We start from the raw sequence: 19,453 nt of genomic DNA, 5'->3' as shown, positions 1-19,453 counted from the left end.
CCACAGAGTCTCCCCGCGTCTCTAAGCGAGAAGTGCTGGGTGCGGAGGGTGCAGCGGCGAAGCGGTGCACAGGGCAGCGCTCCACCAGCGCAGGTCACCACTAACTGGGCTTCCGTTCCAGGGCATCTCACTGCTCCACCCGCACCCCCAACTTCCCTGCCATCCTGCGGGTGCAGCGCCGCCCAGCGCCTGAGCGGTGCACTGCACACAGTAGGTGCTCTGTCAAGTGTAATTACTTCCTGCTCTGCTTGTAGGAACAGGCCACGCTGCGGCGACTCGGGCTCCCCCTGCTGGCGCCCGCGGTAACGACCTGAGCAAGCACCAGCTGGGAAAGCTGGAAAGCTTATTTTTTAAGCTGTAAGGGACCCCTCCAACCACCCTCTGCCCACTCCCACCCCATCCCCGCCTCCCGCCAAAGTTACACGCGAGAAGTTTCCAGGAAGATCTTCTTTTCCTATAACTTTATCCTAATTGAAAACAAAATGAAAAAATTTTGTTTTACCCAACATTTACCCAACAAATGTTTACTGAGCACGCTCATATTAATCCCCTTAGCTAACACGCATTGAGCACTTACTGCATGGAAGGCATTGTCCGGCTCTTCTGCATGTATCAGCTAATTTAAACCTCACAACAACCCTAGCAGGGTGGTTCAGTTATTATCTCCACTTTACCATTGAAGACATTCAGGCCCCAAGAGACATGCCCAAGGTCACATATAGCAGGTAAGTGGCTTTGAACCTGGGTTGTCTCCAGCGCCCAGGCCCCTAACCACTGTATTACACCACGGAACACTGGGGTTAAAAAAAAGAAAAATACATTGGAACTGCTTCAAAGCATCCCTTGTTCTCTAATTTCCCTGGGGAATTTCTCCCAGAAAGAGAAACAGATAAACATTTTATCTAGAAAGAGATGTTAAGGTTTTCTTGGTCATTTCCTGGGTATGTGTTCCCTTGTGGTACCAGCAGTTATAAGAATAAGATGGTTTCGGGACTGGCCTGGTGGCGTAGTGGTTTAATTCGCTTGCTCCACTTCCGTGGCCTGTGGTTCGCAGGTTTGGATCCTGGGCACAGACCTACACACCACTCATCAAGCCATGCTGTGACAGCATCCTACAGACAAATAGAGGAAGATTGGCACAGATGTTAGCTCGGTGACAATCTTCCTTATCAAAAAAGAAAAAAAGAATAAGATGGTTTCCTCACATTTTGAAAGAGAGGTAAGGTTAAAAAAAAATAAAAGCATGCAAATCACTAGCAGTTTTGAGATCCCTGCCCCTATCCCTTCAAAATTGTACTTCCTCCCAGAAAAGAAGAGAATGAGTCTTAATAAGAATCAGTGTCGGGCTGGCCGCGTGGCTTAGCGGTTAAGTGCTCGTGCTCCGCTGCTGGCGGCCTGGGTTCGGATCCCGGGCTCGCACCAATGCACCGCTTCTCCGGCCATGCTGAGGCCGCGTCCCACATACAGCAACTAGAAGGATATGTGACCAGCTATGACATACAACTATCTACTGGGGCTCTGGGGGAAAAAAAAAATAAACAAATAAAATTATTAAAAAAAAAAAAGAATCAGTGGGCTGTTCTTCACTTCTAAGAAGCCAGGAACCATGAATGAACCTGATCTACCGCTCTTTGACTGCCCCCCTCCCCCAACTACCACCTCAAAGAGGATTCTTCACACTCTTTATGAGCCTCTCCCTTCTTTCTGGAGAGCTGGAATGGGCTGCAGCCCTGCCCTCACCATGGGCCTGGGCACAGCTTTGGTGCAGGGTGATAAGTGCTGTGACAAAGGTACACTGTGCAGAGTGAGTTACAGAGCAACAACCTATCTTGAAAAGAGTGCTACAGTGAGAAAGCCATGGATCCAGACCAGGAGTCCAAGAATCTTAAGAGGAGAGAGAGGCCTTGGAGACCAGCTAACCCATCATTTATCCAACACGGGGACTTCCAAGGTGCCACAACTGTGTCTCAGGCACAGGACATTAAATGAGCCACTCCAGTCCCTGATATTGATATTCCCACGTGGAAACTAGAAGCCCATCACGCGACTTTCCACTCTGCCCCAGCCCCATCCCTGTACCCTACCCCCGGCCCATGTATGGTGTGTGTCTGGTCGCCCCTTTTAAGACTCTAGGTTCCTTTGAAGACAGGTTTGTATGTTACTTATCACTGTACTCCAAGCTCCGGGGACAGGATCTGACACAGAGGAGGGGCTGAATTAAACAAATTCGCCCATAGCATCCCTGACTGGTGATCATTCTGCCTTTATTTGAATCCTTCCAGAAGCGAGGCACTCACTACTTCTCCATGGGACTGCTTCCCCTGTGGGTCAGTTGGTAGGTTGAGTTCTTCCTTATGCCACCTCCCAGACCTAGTATCACCCTCTGAGCCTTTCCTGAGACCTGCAGATTGTACCAGAGAGCGAGGTACCTGCCTTCTGTCTTTGGAGTCCAGTCCAAAGGGGAAATCTGGAAAAGGGAGATTTCTCTTTCCGAAGGGCATGGGGAGACCCCCCTGTGCCCCAGAGGAGAATCCAGCTAGTCTGGGGCTGAGTCCACAGCACAGTGTGTAGTCAGATGGGGGCTGACCCTTGAAACCCTCCTGTGTGTCTGGTCCTGAGTGTCTGGGAGAGGCTGACCTGGAGATGCTGAAACACTGCGATGGCATTTCAGTTTCATAGTATTCTTCCGGGTTTTCATGTGTAGTGTGAGCTGGGGGACGTGCCTGTGTCCATGCATGTGTGTGCATGTCAGTCTCTGTATTTGAACTCAGGTTAGGCATGGATCCAAGAATGTGACCAGAAGCAAGCCTATATCCTGGGGCAGAGGCATGGCATCACCACAGTGTGCACAAGCTGGTAAATGTCCTATAGCCACAGAAGAAATGGGACCCTAGAGGTGTATACATACATATATATGAGTATGTAGGTGTCTGTGTGTGTCCACAAGCAAACTGCAGTTTGGGTGACTTGTGTGTGTGTGTATACACAAATACAAAGACAAATGAGCTCTATGTCTGGGTGAAAGTGTGTATGGTATGTGTGTATATTTACAAGCATTTCCCAACCTGGTTCAGTGACACTGTGATCTTGTGGCCGAGCGTGCATGTATGCATGAATGTATGTGTGTATGTGTGTTCACAATGCAATCCCAAGCCTATATGTGTGGGTGTGTGTTTAGATATGAAGCCATATCTAAGTCATGGTCTGGATGACTCCGTGTGTGTGTGTGTTTACACATGGGATATAGGTTCCATATCCCCCAATCCTATGGATATATGCAGGTGCTCTGAGCACAGAGGCCGAGTGCAGGTAGATCCTGAGGCTGGCTGAGTGCGTCGGGGAGTGGATATAGGGGACTGGTGTTTATGGGCAACTTCACCCAGGCTTTGTCTGACACCCACTCCCTGTGGCCTCTAAATTCCTCACCCTGGCGGGACCTCACCGTCCTTGCTCCCAGACTGCCTTCCCCAAGGAGTCCCTTTAACTCGAAGCCCCTTTCCAGGCCAGGGGGCTGGGAGTTGGGGGAAATTCATCTCTGAGAGTTTTTGTTCTACCTCATGAAAGGCCTCAATGGCTGGGAATACCATTCTAATTACAGGGAAGCCCAGCTTATGTGGGGGACACAAAGGGCTGTGGTCTCATAGCAGCTCCTTCCATCCGTCAAATAAGGCTGTCTAATGACGGGGTGAGAGCTGTGAATGCCTAAAACAAACTCGAAAAGGAGGGAAAATAAAGCCGCTGGGGGCTTCAAATATATTAAATTACCCTGATTAGGAGTCGTGGCTTTGCAGGAGCTGGTTGGAGAGGCTGGGGAGGCTGCTGAGTCCCGCTATTCACGTGGGGGGAGGGGTCCGCAGGTCGGGAGGGGTTCACAGAGCCCTGGCGCATTCTCATGCTAACGCCAGGGACACACTGCAGGCTTAGTGGGCTGGAAAATAGAAATGAATTTGCCATAATCCTCCTCCTCCTCCCAGCAAGCCCAAGAGAAGTGTTGCCTCATTGCGGCTCCTTAGAGCCTGCTGGGCGTCAGGGCAGGGCCACACCCCAGAGCCAGTGACTCGGCCTTTTCACCTCCTCACTCCTTTCTCCTCTGGGGCAGGCTCCAAGCCTGGCAGCCGGTTCCAGTGCACCGGGGGCCGGGGAGGGGGTGAGGGTGCCATGTGCATGAATGTGCACACACACTCACACTCACCCCTTTTGAGGGTGCAATTATTCACAATTACCCCTTTATACATACACACACCATTCACAGACACAAATATCCCCTCCTCACACACACCCCTTCACAAACACACTTCTGTAGGCACAAATACATCTGCACAGAATCTGCAGACACACACACTCCTTCAAGGGCGAATGCACACAGGCCCTCGCGCTTTCACAGGCACCGTGCATGGACACACACTCCTTCTCAGGTGGCCGCATGCTGCTTCCCAGACATGAATACACGCACGCACATGTCCCTCCAGATGCACCCCAGAACCCCAGATCTAGTACAATTTCAATGTTTTACAGCAGAGGAAACAGGCTCAGGAGACAGCCAAGGGACAGCCCTTCCCCAGGGTCCCCTGAGCCAGCCCCGCCTCTCCCCCGCCCAGGCCTCAGTTTCCTACCATTAAAATGAGATGCTTGGACTACATGTTTTGTTTTTTGTTTTTTGTTTTTTGTTTGTGAGGAAGATCAGCCCTGAGCTAACATCCATGCCAATCCTCCTCTTTTTGCTGAGGAAGACTGGCCCTGAGCTAACATCCGTGTCAATCTTCCTCCACTTTATGTGGGACCCAGCCACAGCATGGCCTGACAAGCCGTGCGTCGGTTCGCGCCGGGGATCCGAATCCGGAGCCGCCAGCAGCGGAGCACGCGCACTTAACCGCTATGCCACGGGGCCAGCTCCTGGACTACGTGTTTTAGCAAACCGCCTCCAGCTCAGAAATTGAGAGGCCAAATGCCAGGGGCTTCTCCTGCGGCCCATCCCTGCCTCTACACACTCAGGTATGTACACACACACACACACACACACACACTCCACGGTGCATCTAACAATGCTTTTCTCGAGTGTTCACATGGCTACAAACTAAAGGGGTGGCCTGGAAGCCAGTGACCTGCATCCCCGCAGGTCCTGCACGCAGCCTGGGGCGCCGCCGCCCCGCCCACCCTCCGTCAGCCGCTCGCATCTGTGGCTCTGTCCGTGTTACTTTGCCGGTTTGGGACACGGGGGAGTCAGGTGTGGGTCTGAACCACAGAGTCCCACAGTGTGGCGCCCGGAACCCAGGAGAGGCATCCAAACGCCCTCCTCCCCGGCACGCGGCTCCCTCTGCCGGCGGATCCGGAACAGGCGCACCGGGAGGAGGCCAGAGGAATGCACGTGACTCTCAGACCAAACTGGAGGAGTCGACGCAGTGAAATCTACTCCCGGGGGTCCTCGGCTCAGGGGTAGGAGTCAGGGAACCGCTGGCAAGACTGGAATGGAGACTGCGAGAGTAAACTGGGCAGAAGGAGCGTGGGAACGGCAAGGCCCGACTTCGCCGCCCCCTTCCCCTCGCGGTTTCTAGGAACATCCCTCTTCTTACAGCGTCCTGCAGAGAGCTAGCAGCTGCGGGTGTGGAGGGGACCAGGGCGGGCACACCCAAGGTCCGTCGCCGCCTGCTGGCCAACCTGAGCCAAATGGCCTCAGCGTTTCCGTCTATGCCATGGGAGAGGGAGGGTCCTGGACAGCCAAAGATGGCCAGGGAAAAGCCCTAGGAAGGGCAGGAACCCACCTCATGCAGAGAAGGCGGGGACTTCCACACCCCAAAAGACCGCCCTCGGTGGCCCCGGGGGTCAACCGAGGCCGCTGCCGCCCCTCGTCCCTGGAGGGCAGCCCAAAGCTAGTTTGCTGAGAATAGGGGCACGACCCCCCGGGTGCAGTGGGGAAAGGGCATGCAACCGAGATCCTCCAGGTTTGGGCACCCAGACGCGCTAAGTGGTGGCCGGGCATCAGGGGGCCAGAGCAGGGGGCGCGGGGGCTGAAGGCAAGCGGCTTTAAGATGGAGGCACGTCGTGTAGGCTGGGTTGTTTCAATGAACCGAGCGGTTTCAGAAGGCAAGACAGTACAGGGACCGCAGATCCCTCCCCACCCCCTCCAAGGGGTCCACGATATCTGCAACGTGTGATATCCAGGGGCCACCTGTACTCCCGAGGTGAGATGGGAGAGCATGTCTGCTGAAGCCTAGCCGTGAGGTCAGATAGGCTTTGGGGGCCCTCAGCGCTCCCTTCTGAGCCCTCTGAGTTCACGCTGCGCCCTCCCAGTCCTGGACCTGCTCTGCTTCGCCAGAGCTGTCTTGTGGGGGTTTATCTAGGCCAAACCCCAGAAGCCTTCTCCAGGCTTTCCAGCTGCAGGCCAGGCGGCCCCACGCACTTCTGTCATCGGGAGGGAGAAACTCCCGCGGGGCCACTCGTCCAGGAGAACCGCGATGAAATGGGGCGAGGGGAGAGGGGGAGATTTGGGGAGGGTGGGCTGTTCGAGGACAGGCCACGTTGTGTGGGGAGGGCGGGCCTCACGCCCTTCGCCACCGCCCATGTCTAGCCTTGAGGGCCTCGTTCGGGTCCCCAGCGTTTCCCAAACGGCTGCCCAGGCCTCGGGCCTGGCTGCGCCCTGCAGGTGAGAGAACCAGCCCCGGAGCTGCCATACCCTGCTCCGGTTGGAGTCCACTGCTCCCTGGTCTTTAGGGGAAGTCGAGTTGCAGCTCGGAGGGACAGCCTGAACCAAGGGCGTGGCTGAGAAGAGTGAAAATGGTGGCGCCGACAGGAGAAAATTGAAGCCTGTATTGCTCCCGCCACCCTCTAGCCTCGCCTAGGTGGCCAATCCCGGTGTTTGAGGAGGCCGCGCAGGAGCCCTCTTCTCCCTGTCCCCCAAGCCCTTCGCCGCAGCCAACTGCCCTGAAATCCGTAGATTCCTGCGGAAGCACATACACCCAGGCCATATAAGCATTCCACACAAACGTACGAGAGCAACGAATTCCAATTCCAGAATTTTCTCCAAATAAAATACAGCTTCAGGAGGCCAGGCTCAGCCTCCAGATCCTGAGGTGGGGAGGAGGCGCCAGAGAAGAAGGGGTTTGTTGGATGCCCTGCGGGGCTGCAAGGGGGACTCCGCGGCCACAAAACGAGCCTGCGTGGGCTGCAGACGGCCCACGCGCCGAGACGCAGAAATGCCAGGGTTCTCCCAACATAGGAGCCGCCGGAGTCCGATATGTAGCGGGAAGGCCGGAGACACGGGAATTTCGAGCCATTTCTAGTTTAAAGTCCATCTCCCGAAGTCACCCTCACCGTTCCAGCGTCTGCCCTCATGCAAATGGCCGACTCCATCAGTTACCTCCCTTTAATCATAAAGAGAAACGGGATTTTTCCCCCTAGAATATTCCAAAAATGAGCGGCTGTGTTTGGGCGAATTCTAGCGGGGCCAACCTTGTTTTCTCCGGCTTGATAGCACTGCCAGGGCTCAGGAAGGATCTCCGCGGGCCTGGCGCCGGCATGGTGGTCTCGGGATGCGGAGGCGGGGCTCGAGGCCACCGGCGTTTCTGCGGAGAACTGCAGCCCAGAATTCCCGAGGCCCGCCCCGAGACAGTCTTCGGTCCTCGCGCTCAGACCCGGCGCGCCCACCCGCCGCTGGAGGAGAACCCAGTGCCCCCTGCAGGCGTCCCCCGAACGGAGCTGAGCGCACCCACCAGCACGACAAGAGAGCAGGACCCCAAGGGTCCTACCCAGTCGTTGGTAAGAGACTGGAGGCTGGAATTTCAGAGGCTGCTTGCGTTTAGCGTAAAGGGAACGGGCTAGGAAACCCCAAAATGCAGCGATTTTCTGAACATTCCGGATTCCCGAACCTCGCTTGGCCACCGCCAGGAGCCATGCAAGGGCTGGGCGGCAGAGCCGGGCGTTCGGAAGTGGCTCCGGGCCTCTATTTGTAAATCATAGAATGAAATCAAGAGAGCAGAAAGAAGACAAAGCCATTTTAAAACGTTCGATTGGCGAAATCTCCACATTTAGCAAACACTTTCATTTTCAGAGCTGTCTGTGGCCGAACGCAGGGCCGGAAAATCAGTTGTGCGAATTCCATCCGGGGAACAGAGCCCTGAGAACGTGCGCCCGTGTACATGCTTGGACGCACATATGTTGGAAGCAATGCTGCGTGAGCCCTCAAACAAGCGAGCCCTCAGGACGCAAACGCGTTTATAAACTCACTGGTGCAACTTTGTGGACGTCTACAAATTTATGCCTGTTGACCCAGCTTTTTTTACCCTCCGTGAGGCTGCCACGGTTTGTGGACTAGGCTGGTCACCCCTTCTCTGGCTCTGCACACACAGAAACCTTATCTGCGTTGACTGGCTGGAAGCTACCATTCGGCCCAGCCGGGCTGGAAGAGCCACTTTCCCTTGTGCTGGCCAGGGTTTTTGCAAATTGAGTTGTCCGGATTCTTGTGTCCTCTGTCCTGCCTGCCCAAGCCCCAACAGCCAGACCCACTCGTGGGGCCCTAGTGAAGAGAGAGGGGAGCCGAGGATAGGGAAGGACTGGGAAGGAGGGTGCAGCCGGAGCCCACCCGGCCGAGGTTGACAGGCATCACGGACACCTTAGGCCACCATTTCCAACATTTTGCCCAATGTTTGGGGGATCCATGGGGCTTTATGCAAGTGTGTCCACAGGCCCCTGTAGCCAGAGCACAGAACAAGGCTTTCCCAAGACCGTGCATTCCGCATGCTGACTTTTCCTATCAATGGGAGAGACGTGGGCTATTGACCCAGCGGCCTCCTCCTCTCCGTCTATTGTCGCGGCTCAATCACGCACTTACCGGAAGAAAAGCGAGTTTATCTTAGCCTGGAGGAGCCTCGCGTTACGAGTGTGTGTGTGTGAGACTGAAGGGTGGGGGAAATTCTGCAGCCACGACTGTGCAGATGGGTTGAGGATAGACACTTTCAGAAAAGGGCCAATTTCCCCTTCACAATGAGCGCTAAGTACCTGATAAATGGGGCTGGTGTTTATTCATGAGCAGGTACTTTGGAGATGGCGATTAGAAAAGCCGCCCGCGCCGCCTCGCCAAGGTACTTAAAGCCGGGCAGGTGCAGCGCTGCGCGCAGCACAAGCGCACAAAGCCCGCGGCCGCAGCGGCTCGGGAGGGGCGTGAATGCCGGCCGCGCGGGCCCCGAGGGTGTGCGGCGCGCAGACACCTTAGCCCTTTGTTCCCCATCCGAAGCCAAGGCCACTTCACCGAGGGGCGTCCCGGGAAAACCTCCCCTCTAATTACCAAGAATTCCCCTTCGTCCCTCCTCCCGGAGGCCAGCCGGGCAACTGTCGGTCTGGTGGACGCGGGGACTCAGCGTGAGACCAGGCTCGGAGTTTGCGTAAATGCTACTGTGAGCTTGCTATTAGCTAACCAGCTAAATAACTAACTCAATGACTAGGAAAGAAACAGAACCCGGGCGTGGGAACCGCACGGGCACGCGGGCTCTGGCCGCCCCCGCCGCCGAGGCGCCACCTCTGGCCGTGCGGGTAACCTAGGGCTTTCAGGTTTTGTTTCCACTCCAAGGGGAGAAAATTGGGGTCTGTCTCTTTCTACAGCTTCCTGGCGCCAAGGTCGTGGGACAAACCCGATCTTGCCCTCAGAGTGGCTCCGGGATAAGAACCCCCAGTTTTTGCCCACGATCGGCGGCCGTGTCTGGGCGCGCGCGACGGAGGGCAGCTGGCGGGCGCCCGGGGCCTTGGGGGACCGAGTGCAGGGTCCTCTGAGCGTATGGACGTGGAGCGGCCGAGAGGTTCCCCTAGGGCCCGGCCGGACAACCTGTATCTGACACCCCCTCCCCTCCGCAGCTTCGTGGGTGTTTCGAGGGTGCTTCGTGTACGTAACGTCTGGAGGTCTGAGGCGCTCATGGCATGGCGTGGGCACTCTCGGCCTGATTCCTGGGACCTACCTGGGTTGCTTTTTTTCTTTTTTTGTAATCGTTTCGAAAAACAGACCTGGATCATTTCTCTCCAGTCTGCAGAATCAGAGAGGAGAAATCTGTTTCAAACAAGTTGGATTCCCCTTGGGGAGAAAAGTCTTTCAGAATGACCGTAACCAAGGGGCGGAGACCTGACGTGACCCACCACGAGGCAGTTTTTTCATTTTCCTCCACGAAGAACCCGACTCTCACCTACTCAGTTGGCCAGGAAATTGTAGATATTAACGTTCATTATAGATTTTCTTGGAACCTTGGGGTTAGAATAAATGGCAGATATAATAATCCCGATTCCCGGGGAAATCCGACATCCGGAATGTGAACGCAAATCAAAAGTGGTAACCCAGAGGCGAGGCAGGGAGCCGGCGGAGGTCAGCCCAGTCCCCACGGCCCGGACCGAGCTGCCACCAGCCAGCTAGCAGCCGAGAGGGACAGGGGCCAGACGTGGGGGAGGACGAGATTAGTTAAAAAGGGATCGCAAGAGAAGCAAGGCTTCTCCTCCTGCCTTCTGCCGGGACCCGAGTTAGGGTTCCAGGCTGAAGCGTTCTCTCTGGCTATAGCGGGCGCCCGCCGCTCCAAGGAGACACTGAGGGATTGCGGGACCCACCCCCATACCGCCAAGGGCCGGAGACGCCAGATGCGGGCCCCTCCCGCGCGCTGCAGCGTTGCCAACGCCATGCAAACCGCCTCCTTGCACGACGGCCTTGGATAGATGTACGGCGGTTGAAGAGCGCAGGACAGGCTCCCTATGCCCGAAAGGCGCGGAGCCGGGACCGCCGGGTGCTGGAGGCGAACCGTGGTCCTGGGCCTGGGACAGGCCGAGTGCGGCCCGCCCTGTTCCCATGGCCAGATGGCTGCAAGCCCGGCATGGAGCCCCAAATTTGAGCAGGAAGCGAAACACAAACTGGAACGGACGGGGGAGGGGTAGGCAAGGGACTAAAGATGATGCACGGCAAACTGTTTCCTATTTTCCATTCCTAAGACCTTTAAGGCGCACCCAGAAGATGCAGGTGTGGTCAGAAGAGGGCTGTCAGTACTACCGCCCACGATTGATTTTCTTCCCGTTACAGATTTAGAATAAATCAATATGATGAATATGCTTCCTGGGAGGCAGATAAACCCAAATGTAATCTTTGGCCCTGGACTCCTCAGGTCGGCTTCCCTGAGGTGGAAGTTTGTTTTGTTTTTCTAAGAAAGCCGTTTGAACAAAAGCATTTTGGGCTTGCGTAGGCATCCCGGCTTCTCATTTGTGCATCTGGCTCTGGCAAAGCCCCACTAACCGCGGGTATGCCTCAGGCGGTCTAGTGAGTTAGGCCAGGAGGCCTGCCAGGCAGGAGCCCTGGGTGGAGCTGCTCAATACTGTGTCCCAATTCCTGCCTCAGACCCACCAGCGGCAGAAGCCTTTCACCCATGAAGAGCCTTATCTGGTTTTGGAGTGAGTTAGGACAGGAACCTCCAAAGGGTTTTGTTACTCCAGCTATTACATCACAAATGCCTTATATTTCAGGGGGTTGGTGATGGACTCTACCTCCCAGAAAAGCCAAGAATATCTTATTAACCTGGTATCCTCCTCATGGCCAGCCAGCTCAGGGACTAATGTCAAGTTCAGACAAGAAGGCATCAGGCTACAAAAGACTCCTTGACCTGTCGAGCTTGGCGTGTGTTGGCCCACCTCCCACCCCAGCTTCCTCCTCACTGCAGCAAGCCCCTCCATGGGGTAGGACAAAGGCATCCCTCAGGATGGAGCCTTCATGTGGGAACTCAGAGGAAGCCCACCCCTCCCTGATCATCTCTGATCCTCTCTCTGGGTTTGTGGTGCAAGGACTGAGGTTTTCTGACCCAGGACATTGGAAGAGTCTCCAGTAAGGGAAGCAGCTCTTCACCCCAAGACCTCGACATGCAGCCCCAGCGTGGCAGTGACTGGACTGAGCTCTGCCAGGAGACTACGGTTCTGGCATCCACTTGGACAATGACCTCCAGGCAAGTCCCTCTTCATCTTCAGTTTCCTCATCTGCCAAGGGAGGAGGGTTGTAAAAGAAGGCTCCTAACACCTCTAACCTGAGGCTCCAAGAAGTGTGAGGGAGGGCAGGACAAGGAAAGTCCTGCAGACCCTGGGAGACTTGGTTTCACCCCGAAGGAAGTGCATCTTTCTTTCTGAAACATAGTCCTTTGATAAGCAGTTCGGTAGTGGAGTTACGCACACAGACCCTGGAGCCAGACTGCCTGGGTTCTAATAGGCCCCAGATCTGCCGTTTACTAGCTAAGTGGCCTTGGGCCATTTTGCTCAGCCTCTCTGTGCCTCAATTTCCTCATCTCTGAAACAGAGATTAATAACAGTATTTCATAGGCTCCTGGGGAAGATTAACCCAGCTGATCTGAACACAAGTGAAGCACTTAGCAGCCCTGCACCGGTTAGCTGTTAACATGATTTGCCCAGACCCCAGGATGAAGCCTCATCCCCGCCCGGTCTTCTTGGTTTCCTCCACTGACTGTCTCTATTTCTGTCCCTGCGTCACTGCCAAGATCTCTTTCTCTGGGTCCCAGCATCCCAGGAATGGGATGGAGGAGGGCAGAATGCCTGTGTATTGCTGCTTGATGAGCATTTTGCCTGAGGAATCTCTTTCCCTCTGTCCTTTACTTATTTTCTGATATGGAAGGAAGTTGAGTCAATCTCTCTCTCCCTTTTTCTCTCCTCACTTCCACCCATAGGCAGAAACAGCTGTATGAAAACATGTGCCCTTGGCTTTAGGGGTGAGAGAGTGAGGGAGGCCCAGCTGATCCATCTCCACCACGAGGGATCCCGCTTGGAGACAGAGAGAGCTATACTGCGCAGAACTATTGATGTTTTCTCTTTACACACACACAAAGACACACGCACACGTCAGCTCTCTGAGGACAGGGGCTTTTCTGTTTTGTTCCCTGCGGTATCCCCAAGGCCTAAAAAACAATGCCTGGCACAGAACAAGCACTCAATAAATAACTATTAACTCAACGAAAGGAAGAAGTGTCTATTGACCAGATCTGCTTCTGTAGCAGGATCTAGTCTTAATTTATTTTCTTCATCGAGTGGTGATGGTCAGATTTTATAGCTAAGAAAGAAAAAAGAACACATCTCTGATTTCCCTCCTTAATAGTCTTCTGTCTCAGCGTCTAATTCTCTCAATTACCTACAAGGTCCTTCTTCCAACACTCCGCATCTCCCTCTCCCTCTCCCTCTCGCTCTCGCTCTCCCTCTCCCCCTCTCCCTCTCTCCCTCTCTCCCTCTCTCCCTCTCTCTCTCGCTCTCTCTCGCTCTCTCTCGCTCTCTCTCTCTCTCACACACACACACACACACACACACACACACACACACACACATCCCTCTAAGTGGTTAGGCTCCAAGAGAGGCAACATTTCAAGGGTCTGTATTTAATTCAGCACCTTCAAAGACATTGGGGGTCCGTGTGACCTCCTGGGGGCTGGGTTATCTGCCTACAGAAAGGAGCTGCTGCCCTTCTACAGTCCCAGCACTTCCTTGGATGCTTGGTTAAAGCACATGGAGCCCAACTAGTGTCAGATTTTTCTTTTCTGAGGGGGCAGGTGTGTTGTTTTTAAAATGCAAAGTGACAGTAACATTGTCATTTAAGGTGATTGCTGTTAAAATAATAATAGCTGTCTTTCATGGATACATACACAATGTCTCAGGCAGTGGGCCAAGCATAACAGCTTATTTTATCCTCACAACAAGCCCTTGAGATCAATTTACAAGCCCATTTTACAGATGAGGAAATGGAGATTTGTCAAAAGTCATATGGTCTATAAGGGAGAGAGCCAGGTTTGGACACAAGACTCCAAAGGCTGGGCTGTTTACCCCCATCCTCCAACTCCTTTCTGTCTCTGGGTGATAAAGGAAAGCAAGAGAATCCATGCGAAATGTGATTTAGGAGGCATTTTCAGCAACTAGTTTAGGAACAAAGCTAGAACGTTGGTATTATAGTCAAGCACACTTGAGTCTAAATCACCCTGCCAGAGTTCAGAGCCCACCTGGACCTCTTCCTATCTTTGACACTGAAGGCAATTTACTTAACCCTTCACACCTCAGTTTCCTCTTCCATAAAAGGGGGCTAATAACAAGACCTATCTCCTTTAGTTGGGAGTACTGAATGAGTTCATATAAATAATAAATTATTATTCCCTTGGTCTACTATAGGGTAGTATTTACACTGACCTTTACAAACTGCTGCCCTAAATTTCTTCATTTTCACCATCCATGAGTTGGGAACCCTGGATATTGGGACAAAAAATAGTGGTTTGTCGAAGATGTCACAATAACCCAAGGAGAATCAGATTAGAGCTCGGATCAGAAGTTCCTATGATGAAGAGGAAGGGTCTAGAACAGTCTTGGCAGATGGTTTTGCAGAAAAACGTTTTGGTTTCCCTTTTTAAAAACATGTAAACATCTTCCCAGGCTCCTCTGACATCAGCGTGTCAGTGATGAATCATTGGGAGCATAAAGACGTGCACTAGTTAGGTCACAGTCTCCATTTTTAGTCAACTTCCTGGTGGCCCTGCTGAGCCTTGCAGGAAGGTCCAAGGTTTGAGGCAGTGCTTGAAACCTCAGCCCCTCCAGGCCCTCAGAGGACCCAGTCAGATGGAGAGCAGAGCCTTCCAGAGGCCGGAGGGACTCCCTTCTGGCATTTCTTCTTTTTTAAATTTTAAAGCAATTTGCATAGAATTTTTCTTCTTTCTTTTTAACAGAGTACATGGAACCAGCCTTTTCCTGCTGGTTCTTGCTTGTGAATGAGACCTTGTATGTACTGGAACAGAGGGGAGGAGGCACTGGGAGATGTTATCTCAGTTTGAGCCAATGTTTAAAAAAAAATACTCAATACTTTTTAAATTTATGTATGTGTATTTGATTTTTTAATTAATTCATCCAGAAACTATTTCATTTATTGTCTACTAAACATTTATGCAGCTGAAGGTGTTAAGAGAGGGTGAGATGTGGGGGAAATTTGGGCAGATCTCCTGGAGGAGGATACACTTGCTAAAGTTTGGCTAAGTGGAGGTGGAAGGAGTGTACTCTTGGAGGCAGAGACTTCATCATGAGTAAAATCCCAGAAATGAGAAGTTTGGGGACTTCACAGAGAAGAAGAGGGGAAGGAACACAGAAGGGGAGCAGTGTGGCTTCAGTGAAAAAGCCATCTCCTCCTTTTTAATTTGCTACTTCTAATTTGCTGAGAATTTAGAAACCAAATATCATGGATGTTAGAACTGTGTGTAAAGCACAAGTACATAAACGACCTCAGAGTGAGCATCTGAGAGTGAAAGGCAGGCATGGGGAACAAGATTTGGGCCACTCAGAAGCCCTGTATGCCCTTTCAGCTTGGCAGTGTACTGGCTGGGTGAGGTACAAGCCAACACCTGTCCCCACACAGAATCCAGGAACTAGGCACTCGGGAACAGCAAGAGGTCCTACCTGCAGAAACAGGACCCGTTATGGCCCCTGCACTGCCACTAAATCACAGCCTGCTCCACCCCACCCCAGATACCACCATTTGGACCAGGACCTTAACTGAGGTGCTAGAGATGGATGGGAGGGGAATGCACACAGCTGATCCGTCTTTGAGCTATGCCACACACACCCCTCCAGCTCTCCAGGAGGAGCCCCAGGGCCTGGGGAGCTAGATACTAACTGGGGACCCCTCCAGCCAGAATCTGAGACGAGGTGAGGAAGAGCCAGAGCCAGAACTAGAGACACAAAAGTGGAGACCAAGCGGCTAACGGAGAAGAGATGGATAAGCTAGACGCCCTTGTGAAAGACTGCGACCTCACCGGGCCATCACAGGGTGCTCTTGCTTTCTTACCCCCGTCCCCAGGCCTGGTACCCCTCAGAGCCCTGGAGCGGCAGCGCGCCCCCCGGAGGCCCGGAGGCCCGGCGGGGCTGCCCAGCATCCCAGTCGCTTTGCAGCACACCGCCCTCCGCCCTGTTCCTCCCGGTCGCGTAGTCCGGGGCGGGGGGCGGGGCACAAGGGGTGCGGGAGAACCCCGCCAAGAGTTCTTACCTCAGCGCGAGCATCCGTCCGACCAAGCTTGGTTTGCTGCTGGGACTGCGGGGTTGGGGAGGCTCCCACGGACTCGGATCGCGCCTCCCCCCGCCCTGAGCCCCCAGACCCTTCGGTGGCCCCGACCGGGGACGCCGGGACCAGGGGACAGGCGCCGCGCCGGCGGGCGGGAGGAGGCGGCTCCTGCGGGGCGCGGCGGGGCGGGGCGGGGGCGTCTGCCGGGCCCCGCCCGGAGGGGACTCGGGAGCGATTATCTGGAAGAACAAAGGAGGCCGGGAAAGGCTCGGCGCCCCCCGGGCCTGGCCCTGAACTTGAACTTGTACTTGACACTTAGTCCGGAAGGTGGCGAGGGAACCCGTCTGAGCTCGGACGGGGGCACCTCCGTCCACCTCCTGTCCTGGGTAGGGGCGAGCCCACCCTCCTCTGCGCCTCGAGGGAGCCAGGCATCCCCAGGTGCCCCGGGCCCCGGCGCTCCCCGACCTGCCTTGGACTCGAGGGTTCTGGGGTCCCCGTGTCCCCTCGGAGAGTCAGGGTGCGGACGAGGCCGCAGGGTCTCCGGCCCCGAGGAGTCAGCCGGGGCCCTGCGCCCCCACCCCGCGTCCAGCCCCACCGTGGGCCCGGCCCGCAGCCGGAGCTGTGCGGGGCCAGCCGGATTCTCGGCACGTCGCGTCGGCGGCCGCTATTCAGTCGCTAATTGAACGTTAATGGCAGGTGCGGATGAGGTCACCGGAGCTGGCTTTTCTCACACATTTTTCATGCAAATTCTCGAAACTCTAAACAAATTTAAATAAAAAGCTCTTTGTGCCGCGCGCCCCTCAGTCCTCTCCCTCCCGCCCGGGGTCCCGGCTCCTCCCGGGGCCCTGGGGCCCGAGCCTGCTGCCCGGTGGAGCGCGGCCCGCGGGGGGAGCCGGGGGCCCTGGGCAGCGCCGCCTGCCGGCATGGGTGCAAACCCCGCCGCTCCGCCGGTGGCCAAAGGCGGCCCCGGCTGCTGTGGGGCAAGTGGGAGAGGCGTTCCACTGGAGTCGTGGGGCAGGGGAAGCTGGGGCGCCAGTCCCTTAGGGAGGAAGTGCGGGCAGTGGTAAGTGTCCGGCATCTGGACAGGCCTGCCTGTGCTGGCATCCTGGCTGCACCTGCACCAGCACCCACACCCACCGACTGGCCACCTTGGTCGGCTGACTAGGCCTGACTCTCTCCGTTGGTTAAACAGGAATAAAGATAGTGCCCAGTTATGCATACGGTTGTCTGAGAATTCAACCATGATTTAGGACATGAACGAGCACTCAGGACAGTGCCTGGCGCAAGCAAGTGTTGACTATTATCTGGGGTCCAAGGGCCTTGTGAGGACAGATGCCAGGATGTTGCACATAGATGAAAAAGCTTGGTGGGGGCTTTCAGGAGATTAGGTCTCCCTGCATCCCATTTTGGTCACAGAGTTGAGATCTGGAGCCCAGCTGTGGGGCTTTGCACATTTCTTAGTCTCTCAGAGACTCCATTTCATAGTCTGTAAAATGGGATGAAGTCTTATGGGGTCGTTGTGAGGATTAAATGAGAAGACACTGATGGAGGTTTAGGAGGAGTCTGGAGGCCGCCCCACAATCCAGACGCTCTAGAGTCCCTCTCCCGAGGGCAGTACACCTAAGATTGCCACTCTCAAGGCTAGAGGTGGGCCGAGGGCTGGCCGGCGACCTTCATCCTCTTACCCAAAGGGCCCCAGCCCAGGTCAGGGAGACAGACTGTCCAGGGCCTTGGGAGGTTTCTTCCTCCACCCCTTCCATGTCCATTCCAGGGTCCCCACCATGCCCTGACACACCATGACCTCTTTGCTGGTGGCTAGGTCTTACTTTCCTCCCCCACGTCTTCCCAGAAACACTGACACAGACATGGAAGGCTTTGCAAGGAAACTTCATTTGTTGTGGGTTGGGGAGAGAGAAGCAGGGGTCCACAGGAAAGGAAGAGGCCTGTCTCCCAGAACTTGCCCCAGTCCTCCCTCAGGAACATCCAGGGGACACACCAGCCCCGGAAGAGTCCTAGTGATTCGAGCTGCCTGGTGAGATCTCTGCTCTCCCACTTCTGTTTCTGCAGCTTTGCCTTCTCAGAGCCCTCATCAGGCCATCCTCTGGGAAGCACTAGGGCAGGCCCGGGGGTAATACGCATCTTCCTGCCAGGTCCCCTTCAGGTCAGGAATCCCAAAGCAGCAGCAGAGGCTGCAGGAGTGCAGAGGATTAGCAGCCATGGTACCGGGAGGCTATAGCACCTAGAGACCCTCAGACCCCACCCACTCCCACCTCCCACCAAGTGGTGACCCTGGATCTTCTCTAGGACCCAGCCCCCACTCTCTAGTGCTCACTCAGGCTTGTCTTGACCACCTGGGCTGCATCCTTGCCTCCAGGCCACCACCACCAGGAAGCCCATCTGGACAACCCTACTGCCCCTGGACGACTCTGGAGGAGAAGCTGTACTACTCAAAGGCCCCAGCCACTTCGAGGTTCTATAACCCTCCTCCCCCCACTCTACTGTCCAGTCCAGGGCTGGGCACACTGCAAGGATATAGATGGCATTAGGTGAAATTGGGGGAGGACCCTAGGCAAGGTGACCTTGCAGAGGAGGGGTTAATGTCTCTTCTGTATGGAGTTGGTGAGGAGGGGTTGCAACCTCTTTTAAGTGACCAAGCCAAACAGGATATCCTTGGGGTTAGGAGTGTAGACTTTAGAGTCAGAGACTGAATCTCAGTTCTGGCACTTACTAGCTGTGTGATTTGGGACCTATAACTTAACTTTTCTGGGCCTCAGTTTCCTCATCTCTAAAATGGGTGTACCAATGGTACCCACAGCCCATAAAGTTGTGAGGAGTCACTGCACTAAAACATCTGCCTGGCAGCCTGGCAGCCCTCCACATGTGGTAGTTCTTGATGCTTCTTTCCTCCCCTCTCCACCGTCCCCACAGCCGATTACAGTGACTGTAGCTCCGCCCAGGCCCACGGATTCCCCAGGCCCCTCTGGGTAGCCGCTGGATCCAGTCGATGACGGCACCTCTTTCCCCCACCTCGCCCGGGCCTTGGGGGCCCAGTGGAGAGCTCCGCTGTGGGCTGCGGCTCCCTCTGGCCTGCCTCGGAGTAGCCGGACCCCACACCTCCCTACTCCTATGGCCCCACGTCGCCCACTCAGAGACACTGGCCGGGCCATTTACTTTTCCCGAGGGTGAAGCAGGCAGGGGAGGAGACTGGCGCTGGGTGCCACCCTTTCAGCACAGTGATGTCTCTCTCAGGACAGGCACTGCTTATGCAAATAGGGCCTTTCACAGCCCTGTCCACTCCTCCCGCAGGCCCGAGGCCCACCAGCCTCCCACACAAGGACACCTCTCTAGTGTGGTGGCGGATGGGGGCACCTCCCTGCCCACCCGGCCCACAGACTAGTGCACTGGAGTGGGGTGGGGTGCAGCTGG

The 19,453-nt window shown here is 55.1% G+C and overlaps 1 long non-coding RNA gene across 2 annotated transcripts; it reads right to left on the bottom strand.

Moving 5' to 3' along the window:
- Positions 1-400: 400 nt before the first annotated feature.
- LOC147917683 (uncharacterized) lies at positions 401-16,600 on the bottom strand. Of its 2 annotated transcripts, XR_015551629.1 has the most exons (4): positions 16,013-16,600; positions 14,176-14,231; positions 3,766-3,928; positions 401-1,112 (listed from the first exon to the last, which is right to left on the bottom strand). It is a non-coding gene; the product is annotated as an uncharacterized LOC147917683 (long non-coding RNA). The 2 variants fall into 2 exon arrangements; XR_015551630.1 differs by lacking the exon at positions 3,766-3,928.
- Between the last annotated feature and the right edge of the window lie 2,853 nt (positions 16,601-19,453).

Source organism: Ceratotherium simum, chromosome 3, assembly GCF_057802395.1.
Source record: "Ceratotherium simum simum isolate JZ-2026a chromosome 3, ASM5780239v1, whole genome shotgun sequence".
Classification (NCBI taxonomy): Eukaryota; Metazoa; Chordata; class Mammalia; order Perissodactyla; family Rhinocerotidae; genus Ceratotherium; species Ceratotherium simum.
Note: the sequence above shows the minus strand (reverse complement) of the source record. Positions and strands in the feature narration are given on the sequence as shown.